The 25762-nt window shown below is 41.0% G+C and overlaps 1 protein-coding gene across 1 annotated transcript in view; it reads right to left on the reverse strand.

Annotated features, from left to right (window-relative positions):
* Nucleotides 1–25762, reverse strand: part of LOC149780092 (uncharacterized) — a 73384-nt gene that overhangs the window by 23481 nt on the left and 24141 nt on the right. The window lies entirely within an intron of this gene.

The following is a 25762-nucleotide window of genomic DNA, read 5'->3' on the forward strand; positions in this document are numbered from 1 at the left end:
GGGTCGATCCTTTGAAAGAAGCTTGCACCATTGCCAAAGCGTGTTCCTTAGTGTAACGACAACGATTCATGCCTGAAAACACCGTAGCTGTCATCAGCCCTCAAACGACCCACTATGTCAAGCGTCAATACTCGGTCAAAGCCCTACGTTGGTTACATTACTTGTGCGACAAGGAAGACAAGTGGATTCAGCATGCCCGCAACGGAGGGGGTGAAAAGACCATCGGAACGTATTCGGTCGATGGCTGGGACTTAGAAAACCCCAAGATCGTGTACGAGTTTAACGGTTGCTTATTTCACGGATGTCCCGTCTGTTACCCTGACCGTGGCACTAAAAATCAGTTTTTACAACGAACCATGGAAGACTTGTACCAGGACACTTGTCAGCGACGCCTAAAGTTAGAACAGCAAGGATACCAAGTGGTGGAAATGTGGGAACACGAGTACGATCACCGTATGAAAACCGATCCCGAGTTTAAACGCCTCGTGGAAAGTTACCAGTTCATGGACCCGCTGAACCCGAGGGATAGTTTGTACGGAGGAAGGACCAATGCCACCTGTTTGCTGTACCAAGCCGACGAAGAGAAAGGAGAAGAAATCAAATACTTGGACGTGTGTTCGCTGTATCCCTACGTGTGCAAATATTGTCGCTTTCCTGTAGGGCACCCGCAATTGCTGACGGAACACATCGACCTGAAAAACATTCGACATTACGAAGGCTTGATCAAGTGCAAAGTTTTGCCTCCCACGAACCTATACCATCCCGTCTTACCTCACCATTGTCAAGGCAAACTGATGTTTCCCTTGTGCCGTACTTGTGCCGAAACGTGCAACCAAGACCAGCCTTGCCATCACAGCCAGGAAGAACGGGCCTTGACGGGAACCTGGGTCAGCGTAGAATTGTTCAAAGCTCTGGACATGGGATACCAACTGTTAGAAGTGTACGAAATTTGCCACTTTCCCAAGACACAACATTACCACAAGGGTGACCCCACGCAGAAAGGCATTTTCGCCGACTACGTGGATGCCTTTTTGAAACTGAAGCAAGAAGCCAGCGGCTATCCTTCCTGGTGTCACACTCCCGAAGACCAAATAAAATTCAAAGAGAAATACTACGAACAAGAAGGCATCACTTTAGACCACATCGAGAAAAACGAAGGCAGGCGATCGTTTGCCAAAGTGATGTTAAATTGCTTGTGGGGTAAAATGGCACAACGACCGTGTTTACCCAAGACGGAATATTTGACAGAACCTTCCCGCTACTTCCAGATGATTCACGACAAAACCAAATACATGAAACACGTGGACGTCGTTCGAGAGAATTTGATCTTGGTCAATTACGAAGAAGATCTGGACTTTGTACAAGACGACCCTTTTGGAAATGTCATCATTGCGGCTTACGTGACAGCCCATGCTCGCTTAAAATTGTACGAAGCTTTAGAACTGTTAGGGGAACGCGTCCTGTACTTTGACACGGACAGTTGCATTTACATCCATCACCCGATTCAACATCACCCTAACATCGAAGGAGACCGTTTAGGAGCCTGGACAGACGAGCATCCCGACGACAAGATTCTAAGTTTCGTCAGTGGCGGTCCCAAAAATTACGGCTACGAATACCGGGACAAACAAGGAGAAGTGCACACGACGTGCAAAGTGAAAGGACTGACTCTGAATTATCGTACCAGTCGTGTGGTCAACTTTGGGGTATTGAAAGAAGCCTTGCAATCGGGAGAGGATGGAAACTTTAAAGTGACCACCTATCAACCGAACAAGATTGTACGTTTACCCACTCACCACATCGTCAGTCGACCCTTGGAAAAAGTCTATCAAATTGTATACCAGAAGCGAGTGCGACTTCCCAATCATTTCACCTTACCGTATGGACACGTCGGTATTGGTCTGTATACAAAAAAGGAACCCTAGGCAAGATCGATAGTTCATTGTGACTACCAAGACCGAGCGAACAAGATGAATACTTTGAAAGAGGCATCGTTCCAGTTTGGGGATTGTAAAAAAGTTGTATCTTCCTCTAGTGTGACTAATATTGGATGGATAAGACCCATGCATTGCGACGGAAAATGTCCGGAAGGAAACTGCGATTGTCCATGTGGTTACCATTGTAATTGCGTAACGGAGTTTGCAGACGAGTGCGATTGTGAGCCTTGCGATGGATACGATGCTGTACCTTGTGACCTGAGCGATGCCGTAAAGCATCATGGGAACTTTAGTGCCCCTACCCCTATCATGGAAAGTGATGCTGTGCGTGTCAAACCTGTGGGATGCGAAAGTGATGCTGCTCGTCCTCTTGGACATTTTACTGGGTTTCGTTTTAAAGGGGAATGTTCACCTTCACGTCTACCCCCCTACGGATGTCATCCAGCCCTGAGCAAACTCCTACCCATGTCACTCAACCCTCATCGAAATGAACCTGTGAAAGACGAATATTCGTTTCCTGTGCGTTTGTCGGAATACTGCGACTTTGAAAATCGTCTTCAATCGTTCAAAGGAAAATGACCAAAGTATCTGGGAGGACCGACCCCTGAAGAATTAGCCAGAGCCGGATTTTTCTACTTGGGCGAAGGAGATAAAGTCAAGTGCTTCAGTTGCGGTGTGTCACTTCACCACTGGGAACCGCAAGATTCGGCCTACGTTGAACATGCTCGATGGTCACCGAATTGTCATTACTTACCCTTAGTGGGACCGAGACATTGAAGTAACTTACCATGTCGTTGACGAAGAAGAAACCAGATTGGTTAGGAGTCAAATGTTGGACATCACCGAGACCAGTATTTAAACTTCATTTCAAAAACGATATTGAATCATTACCTAAAGAACTACAAGAGAAGATTTACAAGGAAGTTTGGCAGGGGTTTGCCAGAGTGAAATCTCAATGGGTCACTGTAGAACTTTTGTGTCGAAAATTCATAAGAGGAAAGTGAAAAAAGTCAACCAGTGTGTTAGATTTCTTTGGGTCAAGGGTGCATTCCTCCTATTGTATCGCTTTAGACCGTTTACATCAAAAGAGTTCAGTGACATTCTTGGACGTTACCCTGAATGGCAGTGGTCAGAAATTACTCACTATGTGGATTACTTTTGTGAATTGTACGGACTGACCTATTCATGAATACTTTACAAGAGAACATTCGTGCTTTGCCTGTGGAGTTGAGAGAACGTATTTATCGAGAGCTGGTCAAAATACAAGTCAAACGTAAAGAACAATTGCATCCGTTACGTCACCGGTGTTTGAACCACTGGTACCTGAAGGCTATACAAGGATTGATTCAATTGAAAGTGTTCCATCGGACAGACATTGATCAACGATCCTCTAGTTTTAAAAAGGATTGGTTTGGTATGGACGATTGTAGTTACATCATTGTAAACGTACTGCATCGAATTCCAGAGGAAGAGTTAACGAATTACCAACATCTTGAACACAATGTCAACTTAGTGAAAGAGGAAACTTCTGAACGAATTGTAATGTGTAGATTAGTGACTCAACGACTTAAATTCGACACTGAAGTGAAACCATGTTTGTGCAAAGAGTACATTTCTTGTGTCAGACCAAAGAGGATTTAGTATGACCTATTCATGGATACTTTGCTAGAGAACATTCGTGCCTTGCCTGTGGAATTGAGAGAATGCATTTACCGAGAACTGATCAAAATACAAGTGAAACGTAAAGAACAATTGCATCCGTTACGTCACCAGATCTTTAAGCACTGGTACCTGAATGGTATAAGAGAACTGATTCGTCAGAAATTGTTTCAGTGGTCAGACCTTGTTCAATACTTTCAGGCCCCCGATGATCCACGTGTTGATCATTTTGGTTACTTCGAGATTCACCTAGAGCAACGCATTGAGGAAGACGAGGTAAAGGATTACCAACATTTGTTACGTGGAATCTACTTAGCGGAAGAGGAAACTTCTAATCGAAATCTGAAGTTCAGGTTACAGTATGCAAGATTTACATTCCCAACTGGAAAACGAACATCACTGGCTAGAAAGTACGTGTATTGCTTCCGAAAAAAAGAGAATATAAAAACAGGTTGCTATGCCACGACTTATGTCGTATGTAATCCAACAGATTCCGTGGAAGGAACTCAATGACCATATTCAAACCGTGGATCATTACCATCAATTATTACAAGAATTTTATCCATTCAATTTGGGACGACAAGTGGTGTGTGTCTTAGTGACTTGTTTTCTGGGATTTCGTTTACCAGCCGATTCTCTGTGGACTCTTTACGATCAGTACTTACCACCTCAATGGCCTTAAATGGTCACGAAAAACTCCTTTTGCTCAAAGCCTTGCGTTTTCATCTGGATACTTCTCGACCTCAACAGGAAAAAAAGATTCGTCAACTTTTAGCTACCCAAGACGTGTATGACGATGTGTGTGTAGCTTGTGACTTACATCCCCATTGGACAGATGTCCGTGCCTGGAAAGAATGGGGTTTTGAGGCTTGGACCCAAGAAGTGGCCCAGTATGCACGAGAGTTGTTCAAGGAAAAAAGTTACTTTTCAACCCGTGTTAGTGACGGTGCCAGAAGAACCCGTCACCCAGGACAGGACTGTCGTGGACAGACCTGAAAGACCCTTTCGGGAGGACACTTGTGTGGCCTTACCACCTACTATAGAATTGGTTAGAACATTACCCAAAACATGTTGTACAGACACTTGTGTTTATTCCACGTTCATCGTTATCATGTGCCTTTTATCCTTGTACTTAAGCCTTTGGCTTTTATGTATTTTTGTCTTTCGTATTCATGTTTGATAAAAAAAAACATTCAATAAACGTGTTCTGAAAAAGTATATAAACTCTTGTCTTGTTTGTTTTTCGTGTCACAAGTGACATTTCTCACACCATGGCTACCTCTACTGTCTCTGCTCCCTCTTCCTCTACTGTCAAAGTCATCGACGAACACTTAGATCGTGCCAGTTGGGAGGCTTTGTATCTTCGCCATCCCTTTAACATGCTCATTGCTGGACCTAGCGGTTCGGCAAAACCGAATTCGTCAAACGTTTGATCGAACATAAACATCATTTGATAGATCGGCCCCCTCAACGGATCGTGTGGTGTTACAAAGAGTGGCAATCGGCGTACAGCCTCTTGCGAGAAAGTCAAGACGATTCCATCGTGTTTGTGGAAGGCATTCCTAAAGAAGACGACGGCATCGTCTCTGACTCCCGTCAAACCCATTTGGTCATTTTCGACGACATGTTAGGAGAAGACGAAGAAGAAATTAAATTGTGGTTTACGCGCAAATGGCATCACCGTAATGCCAGTGTCGTTTACATCACCCAAAATTTGTTTCAACAAAGTAAAGCCCATCGCACCATCAGTCTCAATGCGCATTACGTGGTCTTGTTTAAAAGCCCTCGAGATAAATCGCAAGTGCAAGTCTTAGCCAAACAGTTAGGAACGCCTTGGCTGACTCAGGCGTACGACGATGCCACTCAAACTAAACACGCCTATTTACTCGTCGATTTGAAACCTACGACCCCCGAGGATTTGCGATTTCGTACCCACTTGTTTCACCACTGGTGCCAAGACGGAGGGCCTGTCCTGTACACGTCTCCGTCCTCGACTTCATTTCACTCCCCATCAAAAAATCTATAAAAACCTCAGACCCTTTTTCGTCTGTCTCACACAGTGTGAACATGACGTCCCTTCAGTCGCATCTTCCCGTCAAATTGATTCGTGCCTTGTATGGCATCAGTCGAGAAAAAAATCCGCAAACACGAGCTCGTGTCTTAGAAGCTAGTCTCAAAGAAGTCTTACGATGGTTCACGGTGACGGCACGTCAAATACTGCAGGGAATCATTCAGATTCCTCATCAAACCCAACGCTTTTTTGATCGAAACAAAGTCGCTTTGGTCCAACTGGCCGATCCCCGCATCGACACTCAAACCAAAAAACAAATCATTTTGAAACCTGGAGGGAGCGGTACTCTAGGAGGGGTCATCATTCGCTCACTCTTAAGATGGGATCCTAATGCCCCCAAAGTTATCCCCAAGACAAAAGTCCAACGAAGCCCCAAGAAGAAAAAGAAAAAGACCAGGTCCCCAAAGAGAAGAACTTCTCCAGTGGCGGGACCCTCCTCTTACCAGACACCACCCCGGAAAAAGAAAAGAAGCCCCAAGAAAAAGAAAAGTCCACAGAAGAAAACTAGTCGCAAGAGAGGCACTTCGGCCAGGACGCAACCTTACACTCGCAAACCACGACCTGCCACGGCAGTGACTACGTCTCCGGCATCCTCACGTTTGTCCACTTCTCCGTTGATGACACCAGGAACTGAAGAGTACTTGGAGACGTTGATCACACCAAGAACATCTCCGTTGATGACTCCCAAAAGAACTTCCCCAGTGGCAGGACCCTCCAATTTAGCGGCAGTGGCCGCTGCTCACAAAGTACCTTCTCCCAAAATCAAAGTCCATGAAAGATCGGGCATGTTACAAAGTTTACTGGATTTGTCCAAGCAAGAACTGGCTCGATTTAGTCCGTTGCGTACCCCTGCACGACGTGTCATGCCTGTCCTCAAACTGATAAAACGTAAAGACAATCAGTGGCGACGCGTTCCAGTATAAAAAAGGCCTGTGACCGAGTAGGATATCAGTGTTTTTTTGGTGCTCCTGAAGACTCAAAGATGTCACCCTCCAGAAAACCCCAAGGAAAGAAAAGGAAAGGACTGCCACCACGTTTAGCCAAACATGGGGACATGTTATCTGTCCTGTCCAAAGCTTCTCTACCCCTACGAAAAAAACTCATTCAAACAGCCTCCAAAGAGGTCATCGATACCGTGTGCGAATGTTGTTTGAACGTTTTGAAAGGCACGATCCCTTTGTCCAAACACCAGAAACAATGCTTAAGCAAACATCGTCACGTTCTTCGCCAAATGGTTCGAAAGAAAATTCCCATTCGTCAAAAAAAGATGTTAGTGCAACGTGGAGGTATTTTACCTCTCTTGTTAGGCCCCATACTGAAAGGAGTCTTGGGAACCATGTTGGGAGGACTGGTGGGAGCAAGATAAAAAGGCCTTCGGAAGTCCCAAGATCTCAGAATCGACCCCTGACAACCCCATGGAAGGACGAAAACTAGCTTTAGTGCCTTACAAACGATGGATGGAATACCATCGGTGGCAAGAACAACGCACCCCGCATTTACCTCCCAATCCCAATCTGAGCGAAATGTCCCAGTTACAACACGAATTGCAGTCCTTGATGGATCTCCAAGATTTGTCCGAAACAGAAAAATCGCAAAAGTACGGTCAACTCTTGCAACGACTACAACTCTTTCACCAGAAAGCTTTAGACGAAACAGCTCTACCCACTTTGAAAGATTTTAAGACCTTGATGAAAAGTCCAGCACCATCACCAGTACCACCAGTACCAGTGACCAAGACAGAAAAAGGAAAAGAAGAAGAAGAAGGGTTTCAAACTCCACCAGAAAAAGTACGCAAGTTAACAACACCACCTACCTCCAGAATTGGATGGATTAAAAAGATGATGGCCACCCCTTCTTCATCACAAGAGAAAAAGAAAGTGAAGACAGAAGTGAAGACAGAAGTGAAACAAGAACCGATATCCCCCGCTCAGACATCCTCCTCCTCTTCGACACCTATTGCCGGTCGCACACGCAAAGCATTGCAATCCAAGAAAATACCCCAAGAGAAAAAGAGTAGCCTCTTCCAAGAGTGGGTGCCTTATTAACACACCAACCAACACACCAAAAATGGAAAAAGTCTTAGCCAGCATTTACTACGATCCCTCCCATCGTGCAGGTTACGCAGGAGTTCAAAAATTGTATCGTGCTGCCAAAACTCAACTGAAAAGTCTCCGTTTACCTCAAGTGCGACGATGGTTACAAGAACAAGCTACCTACACTTTACACAAACCCATTCGACGCAAGTTTGCCAGAAGTTGCACCCGAGTGGAAGGCATCGATCATCAATGGCAAGCCGATTTAGCCGATGTCTCTCATTTGGCCAGCTACAATCGTGGCTACAAATATTTGTTTTGTGTCATCGACGTCTTTTCCAAATTTGCCTGGGTCGTGCCCTTGACTTCCAAATCGAGCAGCGAGTTAGTGCGAGCCCTGCAACGGGTGTTGAAACAAAGCGGTCGTCACCCTCTTCGATGGCAAACGGACAAAGGCACCGAATTTCTGAACCAAGCTTTCCAAAAAGAATTAAAGAAACGTGACATTCATTTTTTTACCACCGAGAATCCCGAAACCAAAGCCAGCATCGTGGAACGTTTTCAACGCACTTTGAAAGAACGCATGTGGAAATATTTTACGCATCACCACACTCTGAAGTACATCGACATCTTACCGCACCTGGTGCAAGCGTACAACCAATCTTACCATCGAAGCATCGGACGTGCCCCGCAAGACGTGACTCCCGACAACGAAGTGCTGGTGTTCGAGCGCCTGTTCGGTACGTCCCCGACGAGGGCTGTCCCCAAGAAAAGTGGAGAGTTGACCTTAGGAGATTGGGTGCGCATTGGCAAAACCAAACGCACTTTCGACAAAGGTTACTTACCTAACTGGACGACCGAATTGTTTCGCGTCACTGGACGAGTGCATGGTCGTCATCCTGCCGTCTATAAATTGGAAGACATGAACGGAGAAGTACTCAAAGGAACGTTTTATTTGCCCGAGTTACAACGTGTCACCAAAAAAGAAGACGACGTGTACGACATCGAAAGCATTCTCGAACGCAGAACCCGTAAAGTGGGCAAACGACGTGTCAAAGAAGTCAAAGTACGTTGGAAAGGATATCCACCCAGTTTCGATTCTTGGATCGACGCTTCGCAAGTCATCGACTATAAAAAGAAGTGACCATCATGCCCTTTCACACAGCAGACGCAACTACGTCGACCAGTCCTTCTTCCCCTAGTTCTTCTGTGCAAGATTTACAAAAACAACCCTTGTGGGTGTGGTGTGGAGAACGTGTGTCTAAAACGCAAATCGTCTTTTTCTGCCAAATCTTCGTGGTGTATTGTGTCATCGGGGCAGCCATTGCCAATTTGAGTTTGCAACAAGGAGACAAACAATTGTGGACCATTTTATTGAGCAGTTGCATCGGTTACCTGCTTCCCAATCCCTCCCTGAAATTCTCCTCGAACGGGAACGTTGTGTCCAGTGCCAGTGCCAGTCACCACTCCAACAACAACCACAACCAGAACCCCATTTTGGGCGGAGACACGCCTCTGACGTCCACTAACCCCTCGGACAGCCACAGAACTCTGGAATTATGAGTCACCAAAACCAATTTTACTTAACCTTACCCAGTGACAGTTCCATGGAGGTGTTTCCCAATAACACGTTGTGCTGTTACACGGCCAAATTACCTCAAGCCATCCCCTTAGATCACGAAGCCCATTGGGAAGTGGCTTTAGTAGAAATGATTCACCCGACCCAAGTCCTCAATGTCGTTGCCAATCAAAATAAATTTGTGGTGGAAGTTTATGACTCGACATTGCAAAAGTGGATGAATGACAATAGCAAATATCCCCATAAAAAAACTAACAAAAACAATCCAAAGTGGACCGACTATGAGTTGTCCATTCTCCCAGGCTATTATTTTAGTGGTCAACATTTGGTCAGCACCATAGCCACCAAGTTTAATGGCGTGTTTGGGGAAGCTTTAAAGAATGCCAAGAAAAGTGTCACCATGGAGTACCACAAAACAGCTCGTCGCTTCCTGATGAAATTTCCTGAGGGGGAAAAAATCATGGGTTTCTATTTTGATGATGAATTGTTTGACATGTTGGGTGGTGACCTGAAGATGAGGAAGAAAACAGAAAATACACTACCCCAAAAAACCGTCATTTACGACAACGATACTTTTGTCAAGTATTTTCGTACCCCGGTAGAACTGAACCAAGGACTGAATTTGATGTTCGTGTATTCCGATGTGGTGGAATACAACGTGGTGGGACACACCTCCGTACCGTTACTGCGTGTCATTCCTTTCAAAGTGGATTCTGCCACAAACGCTGACGAGGAAGGTGGAAACACTTACCACGTCCACCGCGAATTTGTCCATCCTCACTATTTGCCGGTCAGCAAGTCGTATTTGGACACGATCAACATTACTATAAAAGGAGATTTGGGACAAAATATTTCATTCACCAAAGGAAAAGTCACGGTGAAACTCCATTTTCGAAAACGGTTCTCTCACGACTCGTAAGTAAGTCATGTATCCAGTGTACCGAGGGGTTGCTCGACAGCGAGGACACGGTTTAGGAGACATGTTAAAATCGGCCTTTCCTTCGGTGGCCCCGGTGTTGAAACCGATGGTGACACGCCGATTGCACGCCTTGAAAGATGCGGCACTGACGCAAGGCAAAGAATTTCTCCAAAATGTCATCATCGACAAACAAAACCCTAAAGAAGCCTTCATGAGGGCAGGCAAAAATGTTTTACTGCAAACGGGCAAAGACATTTTGGGCCGACGAGACACACCTATAAATGCCCTGCACGCTACCGAGTCAGGCATTCAGCAAGGACAAGGCAGAAAGAGACGACGAAGAAAACACCCTTTCACTAGACTTCAAGCGAGAAAGGCCAAGAAAAGAAGAACCGTTCGAGACTTAGACGTTTTCGATTATTGAGAAAGAGAAAAAAAAAATGATGCACCGAGAGTCTTGCGCTTGTTCCAAGATGGAACTGGATCTGTTTGACATGCCCCCCACCATGATGACCATGCAAGAATCCCAGTGGGTGGAATTTCATCCCGTCTCCTCATTGACCGATTCCGCTCCCATCGAGTTTGAAATCAAAGGACAGCCGAAAGATTACATCGATCTGAACAGCAGTTACTTGTACTTGAAAGTCAAAGTTCTAGATAAGGGAGGAGATTCTATAAGCGGCGATGAGAAAGTAGCTCCCATCAACAATTTCATGCATTCCTTGTTCAGCTCAGTGGACTTGTACTTGAACAACAAACTGGTTAGCAGCAGCATGGATACTTACCCTTACCGTGCCTACCTGGAAAATCTCTTGACGTACGGAATAGATGCCAAGGATACTCATCTCAATGCCTGTGTGCTGTGGCAACCTGACGAAGCGGGCGAATTTAATGAAACAGGTCTTGAACCTGACCCCAAATCAAAAACAACCACCAATGAGGGATTTGTAGAACGAAGAAACAGAATCAAAGATGGACAGAGTTTAGAACTGATGGATCGTTTGCATTTGGACATGTGGTTGCAAGAGAAATATTTGCTAAACGGAGTGAATGTTCGCCTGAGACTGAATCGTAGCAATACCGCTTTCCATTTGTTGGCTAATGAGGATGCTACTACTGGTGGCAATCCCAAAAGCAAAATCGAGGAGGCCAAACTATACGTACGACGCGTGGAAGTGTTACCCAAAGTGGGAAATGACATCATTCAGACGTTGAGCAGAACGACCGCCAAGTATCCCATACGACGCGTGGAAGTGAAAACCTTCACCATTCCTAAGGGACAGCGATCCATGATCGAAGATCATCTGTTACAAGGACAGTTACCCAAACGTTTGATCCTTGGTATGGTCGAGAATGAAGCCTTCAACGGACACTTCGAAAAAAATCCTTTCAACTTTCATCATTACAAAGTGTCCAAGATCGAAGTCAGTCGCGATGGCAAGACCTTGTGTACCCGACCTTTCGAACCCGACTTTGAGAAGAAGAATTACTTGAGATCGTACTTGTCCCTGTACGAAGCCACGGGACAGTTAGGAACCAACACCAGTCACGGCATTACGTACGACGATTATGACGGAGGCTACGCTTTGTGGGCTTTTGATTTCACTCCAGACCAAGGCAGCGACGAGGGACATTTCCACCCTATAAAATCTGGCCAGATTCGTGTGGAACTTCAGTTTGCAGAAGCACTGCCAGCGACAGTGAACGTTATCCTGTATGCCGAATTCGATAATACCATAGAAATCAACAGTTTGAGAGAAGTCATTCTAGATTACTAGAAGCCATGGAAGACTGTTATCCCTCTTTACCTAGTGGAGAAACTTTGGACATGAAATGTGAAGATCCTGAGGAAGGAGAACCCCAAGACAAAGAAGAAGAAGTGATCATGATGAAGTCAAGATGGCCAGAACAAGAAGCCCATTTAGTCTCCTGTTTTGCCAAACACTTGGTCGACAAAATGACGGAATTGATCAAGAAAAATTGTTATGGATGTCAAAACGATCATCCCAGTCAAATTCAACACGATAAATGCCTGATGTTGAGTCAAGAAGAAAAATTGGACGAGTTTCTGGACGAAGCTTGGAGTCTCATCTCAAACAAAGACGTGTTGCACCAGTGGTATAAAGACTTGCGTGAACATTCTTGTCCACCATTAACCACTCAAGAGATCCATCGTATCGAAGCTCTCCTGAATCAGAGTGAGGAAACAGAACGAATAACCGTTTATTCGTCAGACATTTTCAAGCAAAAAGTCAGGATCGAATTGACGACTTATTATTACCTGTGAAGAAGAAAACACAAAACAATGGATACCTGGGAACTTTATTACCTTTTGAACCACAGTTCGTATACGGCTTCTTGGAATCCTGTCGTCTGTGCTAAAGATGAACTCCCTCATCGCAAACCTAAAGACCATCAAGCTTACGTGATCAACACGGACGACAGTCATCTCCCAGGAACCCACTGGGTAGCCGTCTACTTTCCTCAAGAAGGATGTGTGGAATATTTCGATTCGTACGGATTGCCCCCTTTGGAAGACGATATCATCGACTTTATGAGAAGAAATGCTCAAACCACCCGATTCAATAATGTGAAATTACAAGGCACAGATTCCTTGGTGTGTGGACAGTACTGTGTGTATTTTCTGCATCATCGCAGCCTGGGCTATTCCTTAGAACATTTAGTGACTCATTTCGATCCTCGTTCTTCTGCTAGAAACGATGTGAAAGTAGATCGATGGTTCTGTGACCATTATGCTTATCTTTTGTCTCAAGCTAGGAAACATAGTGTCCATCAATGGCCTAATGATTTCCAACAGTGGAAATCACAATTTCATTCACAACGTTGTCAGCCCTGTTTAAAGTAGATTGTCCATTGAGAAAAAAATGTTTGTGATTTGAAAAAATTGTTTGATGTTATAGTGTTGGATTATTGTTTAAAAAATGTTAGAGTTGTTGCTGTTTAGTGATAAGTGATTTTTGAATAAAAAAATGTTGTGTTTTGAAAAAAATGCCTTTGTGGTTTGTTTAGCTATAAGAATGTTGGATTGATGCTCTTTCATTTCTTACTATCCCTCTCATGACACTCATTGAACGTTGCGACTCGAAAACCGTGTGGGGGATGTTTTCCTTCACGTCCGCGCTTTGACTTTAAGAACCGGGGTTGTTTCCAGTCTAACCATCCATTGTCGACTCATCCTCCTACGAAGATGTGCTCCAAACTAGCTAAGCTCAACGAAGCCTACGTGAATCTGCATAGGGTCAGACACAGTCTGATACCAAAGCCAGAAGAAATAGAGAATGTGAGAATGTTAAAAATCACTGAAGACCTGATAGAAGAGCTCTTCAGAGAAGAAATGAACAGGGAGAAAGAAGAATGGACAGAGAAGTACAGACTTCAGAGACAGCAGCAACAGCAGCAACAGCAGCAACAACAGCAGCAACCTGAAGCTGACAGAGGCTTTGTCGATTGCCGTATCGACACGAAAGAGTTCTTCTTCTCTTTCCGAAGAAGCAGACCTATCGCCAGAAAGTCTATCCTCAGAGGACATCGCATTCTTAGAAACTAAAAAAAGAATGCCATAGCAAACAAAAAAAACAGCCCTTTTCAGGGCTACCCAATACTCTAGAAAAGAAATAACGATCAATTTGCCAATGTGTAGGTAGAGTAGTGTGAAAAATAAACACTAACTCTTTTTTTAAAAAAATGTCAGGGTATGTGTTTGTGTGTTAGTGTTTGTAAGTGATTAAGTAAGTTGGTATGGATAGTAGATTAAAATGATGTCTTTTTTGGTGTTTGAGGTGTATATTTGGGGTTAAATTGGATTGCTTTGCGTATGTAAATAGTCTATTGAAGTGATTTATAAAAAAAATTTAAAATAGTGATGGGTAGCATAAAAAAGTGAGTGAGTGTTTCTTTTAGGTCCGCGCGTTGTTGTTGTTTTTTGGTCATGATCTAGGTAAGATGAATTTTATGTTTTAGGGGATGTTTTCCTTCACGTCCGCGCTTTCAGTATAAAATTGAAACTCGTTCGGCAGTCCAGCTACCCTTGTTGATTGATCAACACAGCCAGAAGAATGAATAGCAGAATAGTGAAACTGTTAGAACTCCAGATGCACCTGGAATATGCCAGGCGCATAGTAAACGAACTATCAGCGGAGGCTATCATAGAAGAAGCAAGAATGAAAAAAGAAGAGGAGGAGAGAAGAGAGAGGGAAGAAGAGGAAAAGAAAAGAGAAGAGAGGATGTCGTTCAATATTCCCGAGACAGAGGATTGGGGTGTTGAAGCGAATCATCCTTCCTCTGCGCTCCCCAGAAGAAAGGTGAAAGAAGACTGGGGAAGAAGATGCGTGTGTGGCGCCAGGCCAGGAAGGTGCAACCATTAGATAGGTGCATCAGGAGTTCAAAAAAAAACAGCCCTTTTCAGGGCTACCCCAATACTCTAGAAAAGAAATAACGATCGATTTGCCAATGCGTGTAGGTAGAGTAGTGTAAATATAAACACTAACTCTTTATTAATAGTGGAAGTGTGTGTGTGTTTGTGTGTTTGTGTTTGTAAATGCTGAAGTAAGTTTGTGTTGCTGTTTGTAAATGCTGAAGTAAGTTTGTGTGAATAGTAGATTAAGGGTTTATTTATTGATTCTTAGCGTATGTAGAGAGTATAGTTAGGGTTATATTATATGAAATGAGAAAGTAGGGGATGTTTTCCTTCACGTCCGCGCTTTCACTATAATAACCCACCACGTTCGTCGTTCGAACCATTCTACGGAATAATAAAAACGAAGATGGTGGTTGCAAGTGACTTGTTCAACAATTTGGTACATATATACAACTGGATAATAGATGGTATCTATGTAGTGGAGAGACTGGAAAAAGAATGGAAGATAGCAGAGTACCTGGACTACGCTAAATGTCTAAACATAGCAAAAGAAGTGATAGCAGGAATGATTGAAGAGGAGGAAAAAAGATTGAGAGGTATGATAAATCCCACCTATGTCAGAGTGGGAAGCCTAAAGGAAGCACTTGACAATGCAAGCAAAGTCAGGTGCTTTCTTGAAAAAATGTCACATGGGACAGAGTGCTCTTATGTGGAGAGGGGCCAGGAAAGACTTAGGAAAGGAGAGGAGTTGATGAGAAAAGTGATGGAGGTAGAAGTCAAGAAGATTAAAGAGAGATGGTATAAAGAAAGAAAAGAAGAAGAAAATAGAAAAAAAAGGATGAATTTGAAAAACTGAACACAAACTGGATGAAAATCCAAGAGAAGTTCCGGGCCATGGGCCACCCGGACTGGCTGCCGGAAACAGAAAAGAAAAAGAAGAAAGGAATGATGGACAAAATAAGAGGATGGTGGAAGAAGTTAAGAAGTTAAAAAGAAGAAGAAGAAAAAACCCCAAAGGCCCTTTTCAGGGCCCCCATATTTCTCGAAAAGAGATAGCCTTTCCATTGCCTACCCCTTTTTTAAATTTAAAAAAAAAAAATCCCATGTTAAATTCCCCTTGTACGTAAAGTGACCCACGATTTATTCCCATGTTAAATTCCCCTTGTACGTATAGTATCCCACGATTTATTCCCATGTTAAATTCCCTTGTACGTATAGTATCCCACGATTTATTCCCATGTTAAATTCCCCTTGTACGTATATGTTCCCACGATTTTTCGCCATGTTAAATTTCCATTGTACGTATATGTTCCCAAGGTGGTCTGTAATGCTAATTCCCATTGTACGTAAAGTATCCCCCTTCACTACTATTATAAGACATATGTAATTTTATCTTTGTTTAAAAGTTTAAAATCTCAGTAAAACTGAAATATCATCAGCTTCATATCCGTCATTTTCATTTGGAAACAAATTGCATATGGCTGTACTTATCTAGCCATCTCGATACAGTTGCGTTACAGCGACCCAATCAACCTCTGCAACTTGAACGGTAACCGTGAGCTTCGTCCTGCGAGACAGCATCACTGCGCTGGCAGGAGATGAGACACCACGCCAGAAAGAAGTAGGGAAAATGTGTGAAATTTCTTGTGGTATGTTCTTGAACTATGAAAGGTTCATTAATTCCTTTGAGCTTTGTTTGAGGATTTTTCATTCCATTATGTATGCATCAAACAAATGCCTAGATATAATACCAGGTGCATGTTTTGAGGTTTTGTGTTTTAGCGCCAGTTTTCAGTACATGGTAGGCTATAAATGGTGGGCAGTATATACTGAAGAGGAAGAACACGGTATAAACACCGGCGAGAACCACCGACTCACGGGAGGCGACAGGAGGAATCGGGTCACAATTAGTACTTCCAGTTCAGTACCCACGAATGTAGTTCTAGTCTATTTTTAGAACATTTTTTTCCTCTCTCATTCTGGTGGCAATAAAAGAGTTTTATTTATGCATTTTTGGTAGGGATTTAAATATAATTGTTTATTCTTGGTAATATGAGCTCAGGGTGTTGTTGTCTGTGTGTATTTCGGCGACAGTGCACAGTGAGTAATAAGGCCTTGGTGATGATCCGGAAGTGAAATCTGTGTTCTGTTTACATGCTGCTCTGTTAACAGTCCAACATCTCAAAAAGAGCAGGTCAACCTTTGACAAGAACTTCACCGTGAAGTCATCTTTGAAGGTATTTTAGATTAACATATGATTTGCACTGATTGTCACACAGTGGAAAGGTCAGTACTGAGAAACAAATGTAGAGAACATATAGTAAAATTAATTGTGTTATATGTCTAGGAAGGCATTCACAAACACCCGCGTTGGCTGAGAAGAGATTGGAACCGGAGCGCCGTAGACCACTCGGCCACTCAAAGCCGTGTGCATGCTTGGGATCACGAGAAGATATTTTGTGTTGTAATAACTTGCAATGATTGAAGTATTTCCTCATTTTCAACTTTTATATGATTCTCTTTCCAATGAATTGCATAATAAATGTTCTTTTTTGGTTAAGCATAAATATAGTTAACCCACAAGTATATAAAGGAAAAGGTCGTATAAGCACACGTGTCCTTTATTACGTCTTGCGTTGAATTAGTGCTTACCGTTCGATGCTTACTATTCTGCCATAATATTACCAAAAAGGAGACCGCTCCGGTGGCCTAGTGGTTAGAGCGGCCGCCTCAGATGCGGGAGGTCGTGGGTTCGACCCCCAGTCGAGTCATACCAAAGACTTACAAATATGGTACTAACAGCTGCCTCGCTAGGAGCTCAGCATTAAGAGGTTAGTGTTAGGACTGGTCGGCCTGGTGTTCGGATAATGTGACTGGGTGGAACAGCATGCTACATGTCTGCGGCATGATGCCCCAGTGCTCGACATCACTATAAACAGCAGACATTGGAGCGATATGACTGAAAAATTGTTAAAGCTATGTTAAAAATTCTAATCACACACACACACACAGACACACACACACACAAAAGGAACTCACCTATTAACATCTGCCGCGCGTGGAGAGAGTTGAAAAATTGAACAGAGCTAGTTTAATACTTTCATTTTCCATACAGTGTGATTTCAGGGTAGTCAAAACACCTGTACGCCCATTTCTACCCGGAAGTAATATGAAGAAATAAATGTTTCGGGATTTTATTTCTCAAAAAAAAAATTCAGATTTTAAGAAACACATACATTAAACGAACGAAGGCGTTTGTGCTGGCATATTGAAATTCTGACTACCCTATTCATCTTTATGTCATTCTATGATCCTCACCTTTCAAAGAAATGTATAATGGCGCCGGCGAATGGGCTGAAAGATATATTTGGTGGAACAAGGAATTAATTAGTTGTTGGTGTGGGAAAATTACCAGGTACTACAAATGAGCAGATTAAGTTTCTTCCTTTCCCAAGCCTTAATATTGCCTAAAGGTTGGTGATGCTTCGTGCTTTGTTGTTGCTGTTGTTGTTTCTCTATCTTAAAAATAAATTACGAAAGGATTACGTTAATTCTTTTCTGTCCACCCCCACCCCCCACCCCCCACCGATTACGGATAAACCCGAATACATCTTCCTGCCGCCGAGCTAGCGATGCACACGTTAATACACATGCAATTAAGTAACCAGTTAATAGCTGGGTTTATAAAGTTAAGTCATAATCCAGGTCATTATTTAGACTAGCATTATTAAATACTGACCCAATTCAAAATCAATATGCTTATACGGGCAAAAGTAATTATACCACGCTTTAGGGTTTGGGTTTGGACGTCGGTCAGTTCGTAACTCCACCTCCACACTTCCACTGGACGTGTATGCCAGAACGTTTAGTATTTTCTTGTCCAACAGTAAAAATGTGATCGGCTGAAGAAGTCAACGTTTAAATATCTGAAGATTTAAATTACTCCGATAATTTCTAGTATATTTTATCATAATTTTATCCGTGCAACTATGGTTGGAAATCACATAATATATGTAAGTTTTTATTCGGACCCGTGGTTCACCATCTTGGAGAGGAAGGAGAGAAACGATGTTTGAAATTAAACTTTTTGAGATTAGGCAATACATATTTCATAAAAATGCAAAACTGTGGTTCGAACTTGGGACTTCCCTTACAGTAACGATTTTAAAAATTATGCCTCATTTTCATAGGGAAAGGTTTTGGATCCTGACGGGCCGCAAGTGGGGAAAAGGACAGATTAGAAAATCGCATGACAGGGTACTTTATTGGGAGGGGAAGGTTTTTGCAGAATTCTCGTGCTTGTGTGTGTGTGTGTGTGTGTGTGTGTGTGTGCACTCTATCGCCGAAACCACAAATATTGACTTAAATGCAGGAAAAAGATAAGAGGGACAATACCATATAAATTGTAGTGAAACCAATAAAGCAGACGACACTGGTTCATGACTAATATAATTTCCGCCTACTAGTCCTAAACCACATAATGCTACTTCAGAAATACAACAAATGTATGTCCGTGTGTCCCTTTATATCAATAACTTCAAAACAGGAAGACGGAAGATAATACAAAGTTTCAAAACTATTTCAGTGGTGCATACTTGTTAGAGTTTTTATAGATTGTATACCTATAAACGATATGAATATGGCATCAAAGGACTGTTTGACAAAATAAATGTCCTTATCTTATCAAACATGAGTCATTCTGAAACATGAAGATGAAAATTACGCCGATTTGCACGTCAATGCGCATGTCCTTTTTAAAGTCAAGGGAATTTGCTCGTCGAGTGGGTGACTTGTCTTGCTTCAAATGGCATGGCATATGGGCATGTCTTTTTATAAATAAATAATGATTTATTAAAAATAGAAACGGTAGACGTATATGAGGCAATGAAATGACTGATTCATATGCACGTACAGTCCATTGTGACAAGTTCAATAATCACACATTATCCTATTCTGAGTTATCCTTTACAAGGCTGAGATAGAACAGAAGCATACTTTCAAAAATGTCAACGAAAGGAATCATTCTCATATATTAGAAATTAAAAATAGTATTGAAAGGAACCATTCTCATATATTAGAAATTAAAAATAGTATTGAAAGGAACCATTCTTATATATTAGAAATTAAAAATAGTATTGAAAGTTCGTGCTTTACTTAGAGATTGACCAGATTGTTTCCAAACGTTCTGCATGTCTATCCGTTATCGGTTATCTGTCTATCTATCCATCTATCCATATGCTTATATGCTGATCCATACACCTACATATCTATCCAATCACCCACCCACCCTCCCACCCAATACTGGTAATCTGCCGATTCAATGCAATTAAAGGATGAAAAGAAATGTTTTTATTTCGTACTTTTTTTTACAAATATAGTTTATCGTTCTGTAAGTTGACTGAGTACAACATGAAGTAGATCTTTCTCGTGTTCATTTCGATTTGCAACTGTTGTGAAAAAAAAATTCCCAGTCAGACAATGATCTTTTAAAGTATAAAGCTAAAAAAATGAAAGAATAATACGAAGATTAGAAGCAGGGCGTTCATGACAATAAATCATGGTCCGCAATCAATATGATTTATCTTGAATAGCATGATATTTCCACAGACTGTGCTGCAAACTGTTTTGTTAAGACATGGTTAGGTGAGCAAAGAGGTGTCATTACCAGTGATAATAATAATGTTTCCTTTGCTATGGTACATGCCACGTTACGCCTACTTGGGTCCGGTATAGAGGATTTTGATTTCTCGGATTATATTAATTCTGAAAACCGTTGTACCCGGGGCCACAGAGGTTGTAGGTAGCATATCGGACGTTAGACTGTACCCATATACTCAGTGTGATACATTTGCTATTCTTTATGAACATTTTCATGTCACTGAAAAACATATTAACAAATAATATCAGATTAATATACACCAGATAACCACTGACATTTTCTTTCCATCTATATAAATAAAGGACTAAGTGTGGTATTGAAAATCAATAGAAGCCGTTTCATGGCTGTACTTGTGAAACGTCTCCCGCCTACCTACCACCGCCGTCTTGCAACAACATTATGATTTCAGTAAAGATGACTTTGAAAATGTTATTGCACTGAGTGGCAACAACATTATGATTTCAGTAAAGATGATTTTGAAAATGTTATTGCACTGAGTGTATTTGCATTGCAGAGAGAAAATGGAGGAGTTCATCAAATAGAATTTAGTTGGGTTCTGTTATGTATATTTAATTTAATTATTTGTTTGTTCGTTTATTTTTTTTTTTTATTTCATTACATACTATTGTAATGTAACATTATATGCTGGACTTGACCTTGTCCAAAACTGAGTTCATTTCTGTTTGACCTGACTGACTTTTTTATTTCATGTATGTAAACAACTAATAATAGCTTCATTATTCTCTACGTGTATGAGCTTATTATCAGGATTATTATCCAGGTAAACAAGAAAGAATAAATATATTGATTTGGATCAGGGTTTTGTAGATTCCTGCATAAATTGTGCAGTTATTGTGGTGTAAATAAACAAGGCTCATTATATCATTTTAGAAGGTTATCTTCCATTTGGTAATGGTTGTTTTTAGAAAATGCTAATTGTGACATGAAGTCAAGTGGAAAACTATATAATCTTGTGACTGTAAGGATTTTACTAGTTGTGATTTAACATCTAGCATTATTGAAATAAAGCGATTATTTTCTCTGGAAATACAAAAGTGCTCTGATTAAATTCTTGGATAAAGTCATTCACTGGAATTTGTACTGAATTCAAACCTGGAATAAATAATATGTCTGTGATTCAACAAGAGACCGTTGACACCTCAGCACTCCGTAGGCTTTAATAGACATCATCGCCTTCCGTTTTGGATCTCTTCAGGACATTTACTGAATTTTATTCAGCACTTTAAATTACTAGGACTTATGTCTTTAATTCATGGATTATTTTTGGATTTAATTCGCAGTACTGTAAGTTCATTTTTCTCATTTTTACTTTGTATTCTAGGGAAATAAATTATTTGTTAATTTTTACAAAGCTTGTTGTCTTTCACTCATTTTTGCTACTTATTTTAAGAGCATAGACTAGTAACAGAAAATTGGAGGCTCGTCCGGGATACGAATGTTGCTAAAATATTTCAGAAAACTTTGTTTTTAAAATTTAAATTCTCCTCGTTTCGGAATTTTGTAAATCGCAAGTATGATTTTAAATTTTAGAAATCTTTAGTAAAATCAACAACCTTTTTACAATGTCGTCTAAAGTGGAGATCTTTATTTCAAATCCTACCCATGAACAGTTAGACTCCTTCAAAAAAAGATGAATTGCTTCAGCTTGCCAGAAAATATGATCTTTCTGTGGCAAAAGGTTTTTAACGAAGCAAGAAATGAAAAAAATATTTTGGTCCAATATTTGGTGGAAAAAGAATGTTTTGGATAAAAGTGCATTGGATTTGATTAGTAAGTCTGCATCAGACTCTAACACAAAAGTAAAGGAATAAAAATTGAAATACAAGATGAACTTGGAGTTAAGAAAGCTTGAGCTTCAGAAAGAGACAGAAGAGAAACAAATGCAAGGAAAATGCTGTTGGAGAAAGAGGAGAGGGAGAGAGAGAGAAACAAAAGCAGTTACAGAAATTAAAAAAAAAACAAATGCAATTGCACTTGGAGAAAGGGGAGAAAGAGAGAGACAAATGCAAATGCAAAAAGAAAAGGAAGACAGAATTGCAGAGAGAACGAGGGAAGGAAGAAAGGGAATATCAATTTAGATTAAAAGAATTAGAGCTGGCAAGAGAAAAGCACATTCCCACTTTACATACAAATTCAAGTTTCGATGTTTCTAAAAATATTTGGCTAGAGCCCCCTTTTAGAGAAAAAGAAGTAGATAAATATTTTCCTCGTTTTGAAAAAAAATTGCTGTAAATTCGAAGTGGCCAAGGGAGCATTGGACTGTGCTATTACAGAGTGCACTTTCTGACAAAGCCAGAGACATCTGTGCTTCCCTGTCAGTACTGCAAAGTGCTGACTATGATCTGGTTAAGGAATGCATCTTAAAGGGTTATGAATTAGCCCCTGAGTCTTATCGGAAAAATCAGAAATTATAAAAAGAAGCTGGACAAACTCATATCGAATTTGCAAGAGAAAAGAGCAGTTATTTGATAGGTGCTGCACAGCCAAGAAAGTTGATCAAGATTACGAAAATCTTATCGCTCGTATCACTCGAAGAGATCAAGAACTGTGTACATAGTGACATTAAGACTTATCTTGATGAGCATAAGGTCGAAACTTTAGAAAATGCTGCTCGTACTGCTAACGAGTATTCCTTAGCTCATAAAGTTGTTTTTTGCTAGTAAGTCTTCCACTCAGCAATCGTCTGGTGAAAAAATTATTTCAGCCTAATACAAGCCCTTCCAAATCTCAGTTCGGCACAACTTTTAGAAATCAAGTTTCTGATAACATTGATCAGACATCCTTATTTCTTCCTACGTGTACCTATTGCAAGGAAAAAGGACACGTTATTTCTGATTGCTACAAACTGAAATATAAGCAAAAGAATCAAGACAGACCTATTCCAAATGCTCTTATTTCTAAGAGGTCATGGTCACGGTCATGTATTGAAAGCAATACTTTGTTGGGTCTAATAAACCCAAGTCTGATTTTATTTTGGAGAATTATGAACCATTCATGTCAAAGGGTTCTATATCACTGGTGGGTGATTCGGCCAGTCCTATCCCTGTTAAAATTTTATGGAATGCAGAACCTTCTCAGAATCTTTTATTATCAGGTACTTTGTCTTTTTCTGAGAAGTCCTCTTTTAATGAGAGTGTTGTTATTCAGGGAGTAGAGTGTGGCTTTGTTAATGTTCCTGTCCGTTGTGTGCATTTGTCATCAGACTTAATTTCAGGATCCGTATGACAGTTGAAACAGTGTGAGCTTTACCCATTGAGGGCGTTCATTTATTACTAGGCAATGACCTAGCTGGAGATAAGGCTGTAGTTAATAAACTTTTAACTGACAAGCCTTGTTTGGATCAGAAAGTCGATTCTATTGAAAAAGGATTCCCTGAATTATACCCAGCTTGTGCAATTACTAGAGCTACGGCAACGAAAAGCTCTTGAGCATGATGTTGATCAGAAAAGTAATCCTTTAGCTGACACATTTATTGGTCAGGCTTTTGATGATGTCACTTTTACTCCTCGTTTGGATCAATCAGAAGATATTGGTCACAGTGATCCTCTTGTAACTACTCATTCTCTTTATTCTAATCAGGGTGACAAACGACAATCACTTGTTGTCGAACAGGAAAACAATTCTGAGATCTCCTGTTTGTTTCAACTGGCCATTAGTGAAACTGAATCCACAGAAGTACCCGTTTGTTATTTCATTAAAAATAGGATTCTTGTGAGAAAATGGAGACCTCTCGAGGTACCTGCTGGTGACGAGTGGTCAGTGAACTATCGATTTGTAGTTCCAAAATCGTACAGAAAGTAATTTCTTAGTCTGACCCATGAAACTCCGTTGGCTGGTTTTTTAGGGATTAATAGGACTTATCACAAGATCTTGAATCACTTTTATTGGTATAAAATTAAATGTGATATTTGTAAATACTGCAGATTTTGTCACACTTGTCAAATGGTAGGAAAACCCAATCAGTAGATACCTCTGGCTCATCTGCAACCTATTCCTGCATTTGACGAACAATTTAGCAGAATAATGGTAGATTGTGTCGGTCGCAAACCTAAGACCAAGTCAAGTATCCAATACATGTTGACCATAATGTGTGAGTCAACAAGATTCCCAGAGGCAATTCCTTTGAGAAAGATTGAAACTAAAACAATAGTAAAAGCTTTGATAATTTGTTTACTCAATTTGGCCTTCAGAAATCTGTCCAGTCTGATCAAGGGTCAAATTTTATGTCTGGAATATTCCAGTAAGTTATGTACGAATTAGGCATCCAACAATTCAAATTTGCTGCCTATCACCCTGAGAGCCAATGGGCTTTAGAAAGATTTCATCAAACTTTGAAAAATAGTATTCGGTCACATCGTTTCGATACAGGTGAAGATTGGGATGAAGACATTCATTTACTATTGCTTGCTGTTTGGGAATAGTTCAAGAATCTTTAGGATTCAGTCCCTTTGAACTAGTTTTTGGACATACTTTACGTCTACCATTGAAGTTGTTAAAAGAAAAACTTCTTTCTAATGAAGATACCGAAATCAATCTTCTCGATTATGTTTCCAATTTTAAGTGTAAATTGTCAAAGGCTTGTAAGGTTGCAAGAATTAATCTGCACTCTACTCAGTCAAAAATGAAATTAAGGTATGATAAAAATACAAAGGAAAGGAGTTTTCATCCTGGCGATAGAGTTTTGGCTCTCTGGCCCATACCACAAACTCATCACCAGGCCAAGTAGTATCGACCTTACACAGTTGAAAAGAAAAAAATGATCAAAATTAAATCAAAAATACTCCTGGGAGGCGAAAACAAAAACAACTTTGCTATATAAATATGTTACAGGAGTATGTTGAGAGAGATAGACAGGTTAATCATGCAATTAATTTAGTTGTACCTGTCCCACACAATGAGGATTTAAGCGAAGGAATACAATCGGACTCTACCGATTTTGGAGTAACAAATCTTCTGAATTCCGAAATTATTAACAATCTGGACCAGAAACTTTCACATTTACAGCATCAAGAAAATAATGAACTAAAACAGTTATTGCTTGAATATGAGCACTTATTTCCACATGTTCCTACAAGAATAAACAAAAAATCTGCCATGCCGTTGAAATTGTAAATTCCACACCTGTGAAACCACAACCATATAGGCTGAACCCTCTCCAAAAGGAATGTTTGAAAAAAGAAATTCAGTATTTGCTGCAGAATGCTTTCCTAGAGCCGAGTAAAAGTGACTGGAGCTCACCATGTGTACTGGTTCGAAACCAGATAATATTTTCTGTATGTGCACTGATTATAGAAAGGTGAACAGTGTGACTAAAACATAATCATATTCATTGCCAAGAATCGACGACTGCATTGATCAAATTGGAAATGCAAAGTATGTCACCAAAGTTGACCTTCTGAAACGATTTTGGCAAATTCCACTGACAGAAAAGGCAAAGAAAATTTCGGTATTCATGACTCCGGATGGGCTTTATCAATATAAAGTGATGCCATTTTTGGGACGAAAG

Source organism: Sinohyriopsis cumingii, chromosome 16 (assembly GCF_028554795.1).
Source record: "Sinohyriopsis cumingii isolate HCF-2022 chromosome 16, ASM2855479v2, whole genome shotgun sequence".
Classification (NCBI taxonomy): domain Eukaryota; kingdom Metazoa; phylum Mollusca; class Bivalvia; order Unionida; family Unionidae; genus Sinohyriopsis; species Sinohyriopsis cumingii.